The 5,916-nt window shown below is 38.4% G+C and overlaps 1 long non-coding RNA gene across 1 annotated transcript; it reads left to right on the plus strand.

Annotated features, from left to right (window-relative positions):
* The first annotated feature begins 3,265 nt into the window (after window positions 1-3,265).
* On the plus strand, window positions 3,266-4,403 carry LOC109871633 (uncharacterized). Its single transcript, XR_002252322.2, has 3 exons — window positions 3,266-3,357; window positions 3,820-3,968; window positions 4,182-4,403. It is a non-coding gene; the product is annotated as an uncharacterized LOC109871633 (long non-coding RNA).
* Window positions 4,404-5,916: the final 1,513 nt, after the last annotated feature.

Genomic DNA, 5,916 nt, shown 5'->3' on the forward strand with positions numbered 1-5,916 from the left:
TGTGGTAGTAGGAGAAATAGCAAGTCCTGGTCAAGTGCGCACGCCATTCTTCAGAATAAAGAATGTGCCAGAACATTGCAGACGTAAACTTGTGTCTGTTCTTTTTACTATTACAGGTATGTAACATAACTTCCAAACGGTCTAATATTGAAAGAATATGTAATAACATGCTATTTAACAACTTTGTCAAGGTATCATCATGTTAGGAACGGTTTTGTGTGGGTTTGTGTCAAATTGAGTGAGAGAAGAACGTGATTTACAATGAGTGAGAGTACATGTTAGCTTGCTGCTAGCTGTTGTAAAAAACAATTTACGTGTCACAGAGACTATGTTTACTGAGTAGCTTACTTGTACTGGATTTTGTCTAGGAGATTTTTATTAAAAAATCAATTTGTTAGGGATTTTGAGTTTGTTTAACATGTTATTGGTTTTGTGTAAAATTGTGCTCACGAGATGGTAAATTAGCCGCACATGCTCAGTCTGGAGCGTGGACTTTTAGCGCTCAGTCTGGGCACATGAGAGGGAGGCGATTTTACAGAGGTGACACTATCTTAAAGCTGAATGTATTGTTGTCAGTTTTCTATATTGGTAGTGGTATGTAGAAAAACATTCAGTTATTTTTGTCTTCATATATACAGCTGAAGTCAGAAATGTACACACACTTAGGTTGGAGTCATTTAAACTCATTTTTCAACCACTTCACACATTTCTTGTTAACAAACTATAGTTTTGGCAAGTCAGTTAGGACATCTACTTTGTGCATGACACAAGTAAGTTTTTCAACAATTGTTTACATACAGATTTTTGTATTTATCATTCACTGTATCACAATTCCAGCGAGTCAGAGGTTTACATACACTAAGTTGACTGTGCCTTTAAACAGCATGGAAAATTCCAGAAATGATGTCATGGCATTAGAAGCTTCCGATAGGCTATTTGACATAATTTGAGTCAATTGGAGGTGTACCTGTGGATGTATTTCAAGGCCTACCTTCAAACTCAGTGCCTCTTTGCTTGACATCATGGGAAAATCAAAAGAAATCAGCCAAGACCTCCACAAGTCTGGTTCATCCTTGGGAGCCATTTCCAAACACCTGAAGGTACCACGTTCATCTGTACAAACAATAGTACGCAAGTATAAACACCATGGGACCATGCAGCCGTCATACCTCTCAGGAAGGAGAGGCATTCTGTCTCCTAGAGATGAATGTACTTTGGTGCAAAAAGTGCAAATCAATCCCAGAACAACAGCAAAGGACCTTGTGAAGATGCTGGAGGAAACAGGTACAAAAGTATCTATATCAGCAGTAAAACGAGTCCTATATACACATAACCAGCAAGGAAGAAGCCACTGCTACAAAACCGTCATAAAAAAGCCAGACTATGGTTTGCAACTGCATATGGGGACAAAGATCATATTTTTTTGAGAAATTTCCTCTGGTCTGATGAAACAAAAATAGAACTGTTTGGCCATAATGACCATCGTTATGGTTGAAGGAAAAAGGAGGAAGCTTGCAAGCCGAAGAATACCATCCCAACCATGAAGCACGGGGTGGCAGCATCATGTTGTGGGGCGCTTTGCTGCAGGAGGGACTGGTGCACTTCATAAAATAGATGGCACCATGAGGGATGAAAATTGTGGATATATTGAAGCAACATCAGTCATCAAGTTAAAGCTTGGTCGCAAATGGGTTTTCCAAAAGGACAATGAGCCCAAGCATACTTCCAAAGTTGTGGCAAAATGTCTTAAGGACAATAAAGTCAAGGTATAGGAGTGGCCATCACAAAGCCCTGACCTCAATCCTATAGAAAATTTGTGGACAGAACTGAAAAAGCGTGTGCGAGCAAGGAGGCCTACAAACCTGACTCAGTACACCAGCTCTGTCAGGAGGAATGGGCCAAAATTCACCCAACATATTTATTGTGGGAAGCTTGTGGAAGGCTAGCTGAAGCATTGGACCCAAGTTAAACAATTTAAAGGCAATGCAACCAAATACTAATTGAGTGTATGTAAACTTCTGACCCACTGGGAATGTGATGAAAGAATTAAAAGCTGAAATAAATCATTCTCTCTACTGTTATTCTGACATTTCACATTCTTAAAATAAAGTGGTGATCCTAACTGACCTAAGACAAGGAATTTTAACTACAATTAAATGTCACTAATTGTGAAAACCTGTGTTTAAATGTATTTGGCTAGGGTGTATGTAAACTTCCGACTTCAACTGTAAGTGTTTCTATTGTATGAAGTGAAATACATTTTGTTTTTAGTGTGAAATCATACAGTAAGATACAGTATAGACAATTGAACAAGAATGAAGAATGCACCAGAACTTGGCAGACTTAAACTTGAGTCCGTTCTTTTTACTATTACTGGCCACCTCAGCTAAAGACTGAGGCTGGTAACACTGGCTATAGTTAGCTAGCCAGCCCAATTTTTATAGTTAGCAAGCAACTGCTACTTGCTAGCTAGCGAGCTACACTATTGCTGTAGAGCTGCAGTGTACGTGTCTCCAGAAATGACAAGGTGTCAGCTGGCGTCAGCCCATCCAACATCTCCCAACAGTCGAAGTGCATTGCAGACCGCAGTATGCCACAGTAGCAACAGTTTGTAAACCTGAAGCAAAGCGCCCACACGTGTTAGCTCTAACATGTTTGTAGGTAGGTGGTTCCAAATGAACTAAAGCCAGCCCTTTAACTGACACGTAAGTCAGAAAGAACTTACACGTCATTGACACTGATTTCCACAAAGTTCACACTTCAAGCCCACATATATCATACTTGAACTTACACATCATTGTACAACATCATGACGAAGCTCTGGGCATTGTCTTCCAGCTGCAAAATATTTTTCTTGCTGGTGTTTGCATTTAATGGGAAGATTGCCGAGTTAGGTTGCTGTTAAACATTCCGATTTGTTTAATCTTTCCATCTAAACGTTCCAACACGACATATTACTTTGCATTTGTATTGTGGGAGAACTGTATATTTTATCCAAATTTAACCGAAGTCATGTCAGAAAAGCGTTCGGAAAAGTGACGTATAGCGGAGCTCTACACGAACAGGAGTGAAGCCATTGTCCACATAAGACGGTGAAGACCCACATCATACAGAGTCCTCCTATTGTTTTAGAAAAAAAATGTGGCACTCTGAATAAAGCTAACTTATCATCTGACCATTTCCTGTGATTTCTTTATCCTGTGTCAGCTAAAACAAAAATCACTTAGTCAGCTCGTAGGCTTCCAACATTTCCCCTTTTACACCCCTGGCTTATACTCACTAGCTAACCACTAGCATCCTTGAAACACAACACTTATTAGCAGCTCAGCACTTCTCGTACTGTTACACGAAATCAAGGTAAACCTTTATCATCGTAGTAGACCGTTTAGTATATCATCAATCTTCGTTGTTAGATTTGTGGAAATACAGTATATCGTGCAACCTACCCTTTTAAGTTGATCGTTTTTGGTTACTATGTATCTTGTATTTGTGCTGTGTTTGTGCTATTTGTTGGTAACTATAAGCATTGAGTATGAGCGTGAGTTTGTATGTAGAGGGTTGCAAGACTACCGATGAGGAGGATGAAACAGACAGGAATCATTTAAGCACTAAGTTTGCCCCAGGTATGACTCATCTCAGGGACACAAATGACAAAAGTAAAATGAAAAGTGTTTAGGCCAGTGGTCAGGCCAGGGGCACAAATTAAGTAAATGTATAAATAAAAAATACATTTAATGGTCAGAGGGTATATGGAAAGTCATTGGAAGGAAGTTCTAGAGAGAGAGACGCTGAGGACTGAACAGAGGGTTTCTCTGCCAGGGAACATCACTTGGCGGCCTGCAGGCCTGTCAGCTGTCAGCTCCTCCAAACTGTGCTTTGCTCTGCAAATGTCCACAAGGTTGAGCGTCAAAAACATCATCAGGTCAAGCAGACAGATGGATAACTTTGATGGCTGCGTTTTGTCACCAGTAAGTGCATTTAGAGGAGCAGTTAGAATCAAAGAGAAGAGCGTCTGCCAGATAAAAATGAATATAAATCATATTTTTCTGTATTTGAATACGAGTATGAAAATATTGTTAAATATATATCAAGAATTTCAAGACATAGTGATTTAGCACGTGATGTTTATTCTACGGCAATTCGAACTAAAGTATTATCTTTCTCTGAAAAAAAATTCTCAGCAGGATAAAAAAAAACATTCTTCCTGGAGCAGATATTGACCTAAGTGATGGTTCTAATTAGAATCTGAGGTTCAGAATGGAACAAGGAATGTTCCTCACGGGAGGACTACGAGTGACATCATTCAGCCAACGACTCTCCACAGAGCAACAATTGTCAATGATAGTGTTTTTTCTCAAGTGTCAAACTGAATAGCCACTATGAAATAAAAGAGCAAGCAACTCATAAAAGGTCTGTATTGTTTCTTTTGTCAGATGTGAATCGTCACTGTGGGAGGAATTGGACTGCTTATCTTTGTCACGTCATAAATCCCTGGTTACATTCTTCTTTTCCAAATAGTTTATCAAGCACAATTAAGCATTGTTAGGAGTAGTCCATAAAAAAGACAGAGGTGCAGAGGGTACCTCTAGTTAAACGTCCTACCCACAAAGTTAAAAATGAAGGTCTTAAGGCTGAATAGCCTATTGACAATAAAGTAATGTCAAGGATATTCAACACAGAAATAACTCAATGTCCCTATACTTACATGGAATTAACTGAAGTACGTCTCTATATGAGAAATGTTGGACCCCACACACACACTCTTTTGCAACCCTTTTTTTCTAAGAGTGTGCAGTGCAGTGATGGATTCATTCTGTTCTTCATCCTCCCACACCGAAAGGCTCATTGCCTGAATCACAATCCTTTAGACAGACTTATAGTCTGTGTGGTTGGGTTGCTCTACTGTATCTTTTTTTAAATAAGTCTACAGATAGGCTCAGAAATTGTTCAGCTTTAGGTTTGTTGAGGAAATCCACCCAGAAGAGGTCTTAGTATGTATCACAGAGCTGGCGTGAATAATGCAACACCAAATGCTTGTTGACATCTCATTAATTGATAGCATCCGACTACCACGCTATCCACCACCATGCCATGTTAAATGACAAAATGAAGAGGTCCAACCACACATTTTATCTCTTATGGCAGCATCCTTGACACAAAATAGTCTTCTCTATTACAGTTTTCCTGACTCCAGCAATTACAATTGATTGATTTTTTTTGCTTAGGGTGCTGGAAATGATAAATTATGTATTTACCATATTATATTGTCTGGCAAATCTAGTAGGATTTACCTGCATTGAAATATTTATTTATGCATTCCAGGCTATGGGAATCCAATTCTCAGCTGATTCTAATGAGTTTGTGCTAGCCATTTAGTCGCCGTGGAGGATATGCTGCGGAGTAATGGCTTTGTTTAGAACTTTTAAAAATGTTGAATCTAATACAGGACTAGTAAAAGCCCAGTGCATTACTTTTGTGGGATTATATATATATTTTTTGTATTACACCCTCAGCACCCCTACTTTCTGTGGCTATGACAATTACTATATGTCCTTCCTTAATCTAAATGAAGATGGCCATGATAAGAGGATATAGATAAGAGAGAGGACTGTCCATGTGAGAGGAAATACCTTACTGTATACCCTGTAAATAATTGGGTGTTGAATCTACTTTTATACAATTAAGGCAACAATTTACAAGTAAAAATATTGAGTAGGTGTCCTATATTTTTGAGTAAAAAAAAACGTGAATAAGCTATTCAAATGTACACAATTAAACTAAGTCCAGGTTAATATGAATATATAATAAACAACACATTTGTGTTAATATTTGTGTTACATCAACTCATATTTAATCATATTATCTGTAAATCCAAAAAATAAAAAAAACGGAAAAAATTCTTCTCCCAGTGTCTGG

The sequence above is a fragment of the Oncorhynchus kisutch genome, linkage group LG27 (genome assembly GCF_002021735.2).
Source record: "Oncorhynchus kisutch isolate 150728-3 linkage group LG27, Okis_V2, whole genome shotgun sequence".
NCBI lineage: Eukaryota > Metazoa > Chordata > Actinopteri > Salmoniformes > Salmonidae > Oncorhynchus > Oncorhynchus kisutch.